General features: G+C 43.3%; 1 protein-coding gene across 1 annotated transcript in view; it reads left to right on the top strand.

Annotated features, from left to right (window-relative positions):
• The first annotated feature begins 5355 nt into the window (after window positions 1-5355).
• FHAD1 (forkhead associated phosphopeptide binding domain 1) overlaps window positions 5356-12066 on the top strand; it is a 131342-nt gene continuing 124631 nt past the window's right edge. The window contains 1 exon segment of the mRNA XM_030186196.1: window positions 5356-5394. The gene's annotated coding sequence lies outside the window, so the exon portion shown is untranslated.

Consider the following 12066-nt stretch of genomic DNA (forward strand, 5'->3'; position numbering starts at 1 on the left):
AGTACACTGTTCGTAGCTGTTCATTTTATTAATTACTCTTTTATACCTTGTAGTGGCTGTACAGTCAAAATGGGTTGGACTGTTAAGACCAATTTATTCAAGAAGGCATACCATAACGATCCAACCTAAACACCCGAATCATGCAACACAACGAAACTTGCTACCAAACCTGGACACTTAAATTCTCCTCTTAACCACTTTAATTCACTCTATAACTCGTGTACTTTGAATCAATTACCACTCTGTATGTCTCATACAGGAAGTGGCGTCCGCCACCAAGGTACTATGTAAGCCACATTGAGCCTGCAAATAGGTGGGAAAATGTGGGATACAAATGCAACAAATAATAATAATAAATGTTGATCATTGACATTAGTTTCTAAAAGCATTATTTGAGGTCCTGAATAGAATATTGGGAGTTTTTCAGTTGGCAACACTTGAGAATCTTATATGGGTGTGTTCTAACTGGGGCAGGCCTTCCCAAACCTGCATTTAGGGAGCCTCCATTACAGGGGTGTAGCCAGAATTGTATTTTTAGGGGGGGGGGGTACAACAACAACTATTTCTCCCCAACCTCTCACCCAGTACATTCCTTACCTTTTGCTGGTAGGGATGCTCAATAACCACCAGCTGATGAGATCCACTGCCGGTACTGCCCCAGTAGGCGAAGAAGTTAGCGGTCTCCCTTCCTGCCGCTGACAGTGGTACTCCTTGCTCAGGCTCAGTTTATACGCATGAGCAGTGCCAATGGTTCCTACGGGGGCAGCTCCAGCAGCCAATCTCATCAGCTAGCATGGATTGGACATCCTCATTAGCCAGTCAAAGGGTACTCCAGCTATCTTATGCACATTCCTTGTGGCTATTCCAAAAATTAGATGAAATTTAATACTGCTGAAAATGTGTGTTCTTAAAACTGGACTGATGGTGTGGTCACAAAAACAGGTTGAGAGGCCCAGATACAAGGTATCTTTCTACTCGGGCAGATTGGCAGGAGAATAAAGATAGCTAAATTATAAATAGAATGTTACTTTTAAGTTTGACCCATCTTTTCGTGGATCATAAATACCCCATTCCTACAAGAATAGAAAAATATCCAGAAGATGGTGTGCATCCTTTAGGGGTGTCATCACATTAATCAGTGCTTTTTTTTGTAGGAAAAAAAGGTACCGGTATTCATTATGGGCGGGGTCACCATCTATGGCTCTGCCCCTATGGTAGCCACACCCCTTATACCAGCCGTGGCGCATATACGCAGTATCATTGAAAATACTATACCAGTATAGGAGAAAAAAAAATAACGTGATTTTTTTTTTCATTATAAATAATTTCTATAAGCTGTTTCAGCTCTATTATACCCAGTGCAAAATAAAACAGCAGATATAAATTCTCAAATTGGACATCTTCCAAACACTAAAATTAAAATAAAATGATTTTTTTCTACCATTGTTTTTCTGATCATGTTGATCCTAGTCTCTGATTCTGTTGCTATCTGTTCCCTTAACTCCGTTTCCAGGGCTTCCTTTCCATTTATTTCTTTACATTCCTCCTTTCTTCTTCTTATTGCCCTACATCCATAGGTAAAAGCTGGGTCCTCTGTGGACTTGACTGGAGGAGGCATAGAGTGAATCCAGCTTTTGCCTATTTTATTCATCCATGTGCAGTTTTTCTTTTCCCTTTCCCTCATCTTGTCAGTATGCATCTCCTTCCTCTTTCCATCCACGTCCAGCATTTTTCCTCTCTCCCTCCATCCATGTTCATCTCACTTCCACTCTCTCCCCTTCCCTCCATCCATGTCCAGAATTTCTCCTCTCTCCCCTAAATCCATATGCATCTACTTCATCTGTCTTCCCTCCTCTCCCTCTCCACTTCATCCATGTGCATCTACTTCATCTGTCTTCCCTCCCCTCCATCTGTGTCCAGCATTTCTCCTCTCCATTCCATCCATGTGCATCTACTTCATCTGTCTTCCCTCCCCTCCATCCGTGTCCAGCATTTCTCCTCTGCCCTCCCCTCCATGTCCAGCAATTCTCCTTTGCCCCTATCCTCCCCTCCATGTCTAGTAACTGGCCCCAGCCTCCACCTGCCCCCTTTTAAGCCCCCGTTGAGTTCCAGTACCTCTGCCCCGCTTACCCGCCCTTAGCTCGCCGACAGCCCTGCTTTCTGTTCCTGCCACCCCGTGACATGTTTAAATCTTTTTTTTTTTTTTTTTTTTTTAACCTGAAGTCGCAGCGCCAGGCTCACGTCCTCCAGACTTCTCTTCATTCGCTGTGTCCTGCCTTACTATGACGTAGTTTCCTGTTTCCGCGAGGAGGGATGCAAAATAAGATGAAAAATATAATACCTCTGTATTGCTCCATCATGCAACCTCATTTTGAGTATTGTGTTCAATTTTGGTCACTGTATCTCAAAAAAGATATAGCATAACTAGAAAAGGTTCAAAGAAGAGTATCCAAAATTATAGAGGGGGAAAGAACTGCTTCCTTATGAGGAAAGGCTAAAGAGGCTAGGGCTCTTCACTTGGAAAAGAGACGGTTGAGGGAGGGGGGGGGGGGGAGATAGAATTGAGGTCAACAAAATTCTGAGTGGTGTGGAGGCGAGTCAATTTTTCACTCATTCAAAGACCAGAGGACACTTGATGAAATTGCACAGAAATACTTCTAAAGCAAATATGAGGAAACTTTTTTTTACTCAAAGAATAGTTAAGCTTCGGCATTCATTCCCAGAGCATGTAGTAATGTCGGTTTAAAAAGGTCTGGATGAGTTCCTGGAGGAAAAGTCCATAGCTCTTATTGAAATGGACATGCGGGAAGCCACTGCTTGCCTTGGGATTGGTAGCATGGCATGGTGCTGCTAATTGGATTTCTGCCATGTACTTGTGGCCTGGATTGGTCACTGCTGGAAGCAGGATACTGGGCTAGATGGACCATTGGTCTAACCCAGTGTGGTTATTCTTATTTTTTTTTTTTTATAATAACCATGCTCTTGGTCTTAAAAATCCTTTCTGGAGGTCATATCTGAATAACTTTATATTCTGTATATTGCAGAGTGCTAGTAGAATAAGAACTAACTTTTATATATTTATTTTAAAAACTTGTATACCACTTATGACAAGATGGTTTCCATTAAAAAAAAACATTCACAATAAAACGATGGAAACCCCCCTCCCCAGGAAAACAGAATAGTATCTATCATAAAATGACACATCCATGTACAGTTACCAAACTCCAGTACTGCATAGAGGTTTTGTTTTTCAAAAAATTTTTAAAATGCATAAAATTAGAATATTGACGAAGCTGGCCAGGTAATCCATTCCATAAGGAAATTCCAGCTGAAACAATGCTGACGCTCTTATATCAGTATGACGCAGTAGCATTACTGCATCAGTGGAGTGATGCATAGCAGACTCTACCCTCGGCTAGTACACCTTCAATGCTTGCTTCAAGTAAAGTGGGGCAGCAACAAACAGCACCTGATAAACAACTGGCAACACCTTGAATTGAATCCTTTGTGCAACAGGAAGCCAATGCCAATTGCTTAAGAGCAGGTGTAACATGGGCAAACCTTGCCAGACCTACTATTTTTCTTAGAGTAGCATTCTGGATTACTTTCAGTTCCTTGATACTCACAACCAACATACTTAACGTACAAGGCATTGCAGTAGTCGAGCTGCACGAAAGGAAGCATGGGTTTTAATCTAAATACCATATGCAATTGTTTAAAAGCTATCTGAACAACATTAGCAGCCTGAGACGTCATCGTAAGCTTATGGTCTAAAATTACCCCCAACAAATGAATGATCATATCTGCCAAACAAACATTCTCTGGCCATTCTACCAACTCCTCTCTCCCAACAATCATTACTTCTGTTGTGACCACATTCAAAACAAGACCATTCTCATCCGTGCACTTTTTCACCCTTGCCGTGTGCCCACTTAATTGTAGGTAGTGTAGCATCAAAGACAACATAGCAAGTGGGAATGGTGAAGCAAGAAAAGCCTTCAGAAACTACACCCGCTTGGGCTAGCACATAAGGCAGAAAATGGGGACTAAATGGGATGTCTGAACTACAGAGGCAGGGATGGCAAATTTACAAATAACGAAATAGACTAGAGGGGGCTCTTTCATGCCCCGCTGAGTTCACTAGACCACCAACGCACTACACTAAGGTACAGGAAAGGAGAGAAGGGGAGGGGTAGTGAATGGAGTTATGGGGGTGGAGGGAGGCTGGAACATTGGGGGATATACATGGGGGGAGAGGGGGAGGGGTGTGACAGGGGCTGCAGTGGCAGGGTGGGGGTGTGTCAAGGGGGTGGAGCGGGGGGGGGCATGTGTCCTCTTTTGCCTTAGGGCAGGGGTAGGCTTTATTTTTTTGTCTACTAGATTGTAAGCTCTTTGAGCAGGGACTGTCTTCTATGTTTGTGCAGCGCTGCGTATTTAGTAATTGAGCCAGCCGGGTTTTACTTCCATTGCTTTAAGCAATGGAAGTAAAACTCGGCTGGCTCAATCCGTCCTCCTTTTTCTGGAGCCATATGGTAACCCTTGTAGCTCTATAGAAATGCTAAATAGTAGTAGTAGTAGTAGCAACTCCGGTCCTCGAGAGCCGCAGGCAGGTCAGGTTTTCAGGATAGCCACAAAGAATATGCAGGAGATAGATTTGCAAGCACTGCCTCCTTGGTATGCAAATCTATCTCATGCATATTCATTTTGTGGATATCCTGAAAACCTGACCTGCCTGCGGCTCTCGAGGACCGTAGTTGCCTACCCCTGCCTTAGGGCAACTACCGTAACCCTACAATGGGGTAAACGCAGGACTGGATCAAGCCTGTCCGGTGAATCTGGATCCAGTTCGTAACCCCACCCGCCCGTAGTGCTGTAGATTACTACTACTACTACTTAACATTTCTATAGCGCTACTAGGGTTACGCAGCGCTGTACAAATTTAACATGGAAGGACAGTCCCTGCTCAAGGAGCTTACAATCTAAAAGACAGGTGTACAATCTAAAGGCAAGTGTACAATCTAAAAGACAAGTGTAGATTCTAATGTGAACTTGACACAACAAGCAAAAGTAGCTAAAATAAAGAGTTAAAATCCACCTGTAACCATAGAGCGTAAGTGCAGTGCAGTGCGCCCCCTTACCTGCAGATGCGCTTCCGCTTTAGTTTTTTTTTTTGTTATAACCCAATCGCTAGTTTCGAACGTGACCATGTGACCTGCTCCTTGAGCGCTGTGCTTTCCCCGAGGCTTCGGTTACCTAGGAGACGGGTATCACACCGCGGGACGGGGAGACAGGAAAAACAGCGGTAGGAACTGCATCTGCGCACCCTTCCCCGGGGCCCGGGGGCAGCGCGCTTCACTCGAGCTCCGGGATCGCGCGTTACCGGAGCTCCTGGCAGTAAGTGTTCCTTTTCCGATATTACTGGGGCAGAGGCAGCGAGTGGGCGAAATCCATCTCCCTTTTCATCTTTGAAAGTTGTCTTTGCTGCCTTTAACACTTTCCTTGGAGTCAGCTGATAGGGAGAGGATGGATTTTGTCCATTGACCGTCTGGTTAGTGGCATTTTGTGGGGAGGGGGTTTGGATAATTGCTGTTTGCAGTAGGCGAGCTCGGCTTTTTAGGACAGACAGTGAAACACAATCTATTTGAGGAGGGAGATAAGGTTTTGGCCAGCCTTGCTTTTTTGAAATGAAATCCTTATGCATTCTGGTATTTGTAGTCCCTGCTCGGATCTGCAGTATTAGAATGCACTGCAACGGGCCTTCATTGTTGGCAATCAAGGGCTGATCAAAAGTCTTACATGTTGAAATTGTTTCATGCTAACTAGGGGTGAGCCACCCCTACATCTTCCATCATTTGAGAGAGGCATTTTGGTGCACTCTCAGCAACCCGCCAGTGTGCTTCAAAGTAGGTGCCAAAAGCACTGACAAAGATTTGTGATAAAACAAGAGAAAAAAAAATAAAAAGCAAACTGTATGGTGAGCTTAAACTCTGAATCCTACCTTTTCACACCCACCAGTCCCTGATGCAGCTTTTGCGAAACATGCCGTATGTCAGTTGATGGTTTCTCAATTTATTAAGTGAAGTTTTAAAATAATTACGAAAAAGAAAAAAAATTAAATAATCATTTAAAATAAATAATGAAGTTCAATTAAATGAAAGTCCGTTCAGACCGGTGAGGAGGCAAGGTGAGCCAAGCGCGGTGCTGCCCTTGTGAAACGAGTCGCCACCAAAGTCTTGACTTTTCCTTTGTGGTGTGAATGTGTAAGACGCTGGGTTATGCGATATTGATTTTTACTTGCAAAATATAGGCACAAAAGTGTAAACCAGCTCTAGGGCTGGTATAAACGTCCGTGCCTGCAATGTAGGCATGCATTAGGTGACTTACACTAGTATTTTATGACGGGAAAGTAGGCACCTACCTTTCTGTATAAAATAACACCTACCTAGGTGCCAATGTAGGCACCTTTCCATTGTGCCCTGTTATAAAATTACCCTTAATATGTGTAAATCTATTGCATTCTGTACAGAAGATGCTGTTTAAAAATTTTTAAGTTCCTCTTCCTTTCCCAGATCCACACACAATTGTGGTGACTCATTTTGTAGAAGGGGACTACATGAGTTCACTGCATTGTGTAAGTGTAGCTCTGCTTCCAAAGGAGGGTGTGAAAAGGTAGGATTCAGAGTGTAGCTCACCATACAGTTTGCTTTTTATTTTTTTTTCAATTGTTTTATCACAAATCTTTGTCAGTGCTTTTTTGTACAGTGCTGTGTAACCCTAGTAGGGCTCTAGAAATGTTAAGTAGTAGTAAGTGACTTGCCCAAGATCACAAGGAGCAGCAGTGGGATTTGAACCGGCCACCTCTGGATTTCAAGACTGGTGCTCTAACCACTAGGCCACTCCTCCACTCCCAAACCTCAAACAAGGACAGAGAGGGGAGTAACCTGCACAGAGCAGCAGGTGCAACTCTAGCTACTTCCCTGGTCTCTAGAGGGTCCTGTTTACAAAGGCGCAATAGCGTTTTTAGCGCATGCTAAAAATAAGCACACGCTAAAGTTTAGAGTTGCCCGTATATTTCTATTTTCTATGGGCGTCGCTAGCGTTTAGCACGTGGTAATGATTAGCGTGTCCTAAAACCGCTAGCCTGCTTTTGTAAAAGAACCTCTGTGTGCGGTCATTCTACTAAGCTATGATGAAAAGTGACCTTAGTGTGCCCTTATTATCAAAGATCGTATTGGACATTAACAAACCCTTACACCTCAAACCCAACTTGATTGAATCTTATCTTCCCTATCCCACTACAACATTTTGTACTTATCCCGTACTAGACTTGGCAAATGCCTTCACGGTATTATGTAAGCCACATTGAGCCTGCAAATATGTGGGAAAATGTGGGATACAAATGTAACAAATAATAATAATGTATGTTTTCCCCACAAACTAAGGCCATTTTTACTGCAGCAGTAAAATGGCAGACTTTCTGTTTTTGTAATTCATGGCCATGCGTTATGTTGCCATTAGCATGCAGCCATTAAAAAATATTACTGCGTGAGAACTCACCGTCACCTATTTTATCAGCGGTAGGGGCTCACGCACTAATCCTGCGCTAATCTGCGTGTGGTAATGTAGAAATGCCCACTCTCTGCCCCCAAGACACTCCCCCCTCCATAATCAAAATTAAAATATTTTTTAGTACAGTTTGCGCATGCAGATTGCGAAATTACCGCTGGACGTCTGAGCACCTCCTACAGTAAAACAAACAAAAAAAAAAAAGGAAAAATCCTTCCGTAAAAAAGTCCAACAAAGAAAATGAACAGAAGGAGCCAAATGCCACAAGACCAGGGCTTTTTTTGAGGGGGTACTTGGGGGTATTGAGTACCGGCACCTTTTCCATCGTCCGCTAAAATTGACCCATGGTCCTCAAGTTTTAATGAAAGAGCTCAGACTCTACACACCAGTTCTGCCTTGTCATAGGTTCTGTGACTGGTTGCAGGGGGCCTGACTATTGTGGGTTGGGTCCCTCAGTGATCACCCCACCCCTGAAAGTTGGCCTGTCTTTTGAGTACCGGCACCTTTTTCACTAGAAAAAACTCACTGCACAAGACAGAATGTCAAAGAAACAGCCTCAGTTTATTAGCAAATTATCGTGTCCATACAAACAAATTCGCACCTTCTAATGGTAAAGACGCCGTCCGTATTGTTTGTGGCTTTTCAGCATTTTCAGTGACTATCTTGAGTTTGTTTGGTAGAATACATTTACTTCATAATGGGACCATTGAGGAAAGCAAAGGTGTTGCCAAAACAGTGCAGTCATTTATATGTTTTGGTGTACCAACGGTACACTACCTTTTTTGTTTGTATGGACATGATGATTTGCTAATAAACTGAGCCTGTTTTTGACATCCTGTCTTGTGGCGTTCAGCTCCTTCCGTTCACCATCTATAGTAAGCCATTTTAAGCTGCGATAAGTGTGCAGCAGCGCTTGCCGAAGCTTAGTTAAAGGGCCCCCTATATTACTAAACATGAGAAACATAATTGCAACACCGGACTGTGGGGAACAGGATAGATTATGCTGTCACAGAAAAAGTGACAAAACAGTCAAACGCAGATTCTGTAGCAGCACAAAACTGGAAATGGTTACACCCAGGGGTGTGCTGGTAAATTTTTAACAACAGGCTCTTTCTCCAGATGTAGCCAGCTTTGAAGTTGGAAGGGCCAGTGGTGGCCGGGGGGAGGGGGGGAGCAACACTTGCCTCTCTCTCCTCCCTCCCTCCCTTCGTGTGGGCACGCTAGGCATACCTTTGCTGGCAGCCAATAAATGGACTGCCACCACTCCCAACGTCTTGCTCTGAGCAGCATGCTGGAACTTCTCTCACATGCTTGAGAAGTCCTAGCCTGCTGCCCAGAGCTGGAAACAAGGAGCTGGGAGCAGCAGTAGTCTATTTACTTGGCTGGCAGGGCTCAGCATCCCCACCAGCAAAGTAAAAGAGAATTCAGCAGGGGGCCGAAGCCCACATTTTGGGAGCCAGTTGTTAAAGTAGCCATGGAGAGCCCTACTTTAACAACCGGCTCCCAAAATTCTTAAAAACTTAACAACCGGCACTTGCGAGCCTGTGAGAGCCTGCTCCGGCACACCACTGGTTACACCTCTCATCTCTGGCTGTAATATGCTGCTCAGTCAAAGAGAGTCCAAATCTCCCGCAAAATGCACAAGCAACCGCAAGAAGAGCGGAAGAAACCAAAAGGACCAGACTGAAAACCGATAGTAAAAGCACCAAAATAGTTTTATTAGGACCCTACACGGTCCGTGTTTCGGCCGGAAAGGCCTTCCTCAGGGGTCTTCAAATTGACGTATACAAACGTTGCCTCCAAAGTTGCATGGAATAAAAACAACTGAGTGCAAAAACGCTGGTGCTATCTAGAACGGAGCCTAGACACAAAATGCTCTTCTTGTGGTTGCTTGTAATATGCTGCTGTCAGAAGACCTGTGCGCAAAGGCACAATAAGAAAGCGTATGCTTTAATTGCTGGAAACTAATATCTCAGTGATTGATAGAAACATTTCTTGGATCGTGAACCTGACAGAATTATAAAGAATGAAGAAACTGTGAGCACCCGGGACGTTTCCTATTTCCACTTTGTTAAAAATAAAACAAAAAAGCTCAATGCAAGAAAACCAGACATTATAGTAAAGGAGAAAATCACAAGAATGACATTACTAATACAAATATTAGTGCCAACTCATCATAAGTACATAAGTAATGCCACACTGGGGAAAAAGCAAGGGTCCATCGAGCCCAGCATCCTGTCCACGACAGCGGCCAATCCAGGCCAAGGGCACCTGGCGAGCTTCCCAAACGTACAAACATTCTATACATGTTATTCCTGGAACTGTGGATTTTTCCCAAGTCCATTTAGTAGTGGTTTAGGGATTTGTCCTTTAGGAAACCGTCTAACCCCTTTTTAAACTCTGCCAAGCTAACCGCCTTCACCACATAAGTACATAAGTAATGCCACACTGGGAAAAAAGCAAGGGTCCATCCAGCCCAGAATCCTGTTTCCAACCGTGACCAACCAAGTCTTAACTACCTGGCAAGATCTCAAAACCTAGATAGCTACCTTGCTGCCCACATCCAGGGATTTTCTCTAAGTTTACCTTGTAAAGAAGGGTTTATGGACTGTTCTTCTAGGAATCTACCAAGTTTTTTTTTATAAACTCAACTATACTAATTGCTTTTACCACATCCTCCAGTAACGAATTCCGGCCCTTAATTGTATGTTGAGTGAAAAAATAGTTTCTCTGGTTTATTTTCAATGTGCTACTTGGTAACTTCAAGTCCTTGTACTTTTTGAAAGAGTAAACAACCGATTTGCATGTACCTTTTGCTCTCTACTCGGGGAATTTTTAGACTTTTGTCATCCATCCCCTCAACCACCTCTTCTCCAAGCTCAGGAGCTCTAACATTCTTATTTAAACTTTATTTATTAATTTTAAAACAACATAATATTTATGAAAACATACAGCAACGTATAATATGGAATAGAATAAAATAAAAAAATAGGCAGTGGGCCGATATGAGTAAAACAGAACAGCATATGCAACATACTTTAGAGAATTAATTCCTTGTCACAAGATACATAGTCGTCTAGCAGCGACTATGCCTTGTGGAAAGATTCTTAACATTCTTAACTTTTCTTCATTGGATAGCTGTTCCATCTGCTTTCTCAGTTTGGTCACCCTTCCCTGTAGTGTTTCTAGTTCTGTAATATCCTTCTTGAGTTGAGGCAACACGAGTTTCACACAGTACTCAAGTTTGTGCCTTGTTCGTAAACGAGGGTATGTCATCTCTGACAACTGCAAAGAAATGGGGAGGAAAGAGAGAGTTAGTGAAATCCTATCAAAAATAAAGACAGATGCTAATGGAGAACAGATCACTGAGGTTGTATTTTCTGAAGCTGTTCATGCATTTATTTCATAATTTTTTTATTTTTATTTTATTTATATTATTTTTTTTTTGTTTTTATTTTATATAGTTCTGCTCTTCTCGTTTGATTTTGCAGAAATACAAAGATATTTTCAGAAACATAGTAACATAGTAGATGACGGCAGAAAAAGACCTGCACGGTCCATCTAGTCTGCCCAACAAGATAAACTCATATGTGCTACTTCTTGTGTATACCTTACCTTGATTTGTATCTGCCATTTTCAGGACACAGACCGTAGAAGTCTTGCCCAGAACTAGCTCCACCACCCAAACACCAGCTCCGCCCCATTTTATGCTATGATTAAATTCTAACTTCAAGCATATGCAGTCATATTTTAATTTTGTTAATTGCTTTTAGTTTGGGATTTCAGGATGTCCCTTGAGGGGCTGATGGTCAAAGGTTCATAATAGAATGAAATTCTACTGCAAACCTAGCGCAGGAAAATTGCCGTGGCATGCTCAGAGTAATGAGCATGCAGAATAATGCTGCGTTATAATTATGGCAGTAATTTGCTGCTCAGAGCTTTACACTGTGTTTCCTGTCAGTGCCTGAGCAATGATTGGCTCAGGCACTGACAAGAAAGTTGATAGTAGTATTTTAACAACAACAACAAAAAAAAGCATTCTGCAGCAACCTCCAATCCAAACTGACACCGTGACACCTGTTCCTGCCTCCTCTCCCCTCCCACAAACATATAACTGATGGTCTAATGGACCCATCCCCTGAGCGTTGGCTGGACCCTCCCTTTCCTTCAAAACTTAAAAAATGTACTGGTGGCCAATGGCCCCTTCAACTCCCCCCCCCCAAAAAAAAAAAACTTTAAAAAATGCTTTGATGGTCCAGTGAAAACCCCCTTCTCCTGGTCAAGGCCCAGCAAAGCAAGTGCCCCCCCCCCCCAAAGTCATATTATCCCTGGTGGCCTCCCTTATATGGTCATTAGGCCCTGCCCAGGGCATCCCAGGATGCAGTGTTTTGGGTGGGGCACTGCCATTTCGAGGTTGGCGGCCCAGAGAATCAGGAGCAAGTGGGCATTGCTCCTGCTTCCAGGGTACAGGGATGTGGGGAGTGTACCACCGCTAGGCTA

Source organism: Microcaecilia unicolor, chromosome 13 (assembly GCF_901765095.1).
Source record: "Microcaecilia unicolor chromosome 13, aMicUni1.1, whole genome shotgun sequence".
In the NCBI taxonomy this organism is placed as follows: Eukaryota; Metazoa; Chordata; class Amphibia; order Gymnophiona; family Siphonopidae; genus Microcaecilia; species Microcaecilia unicolor.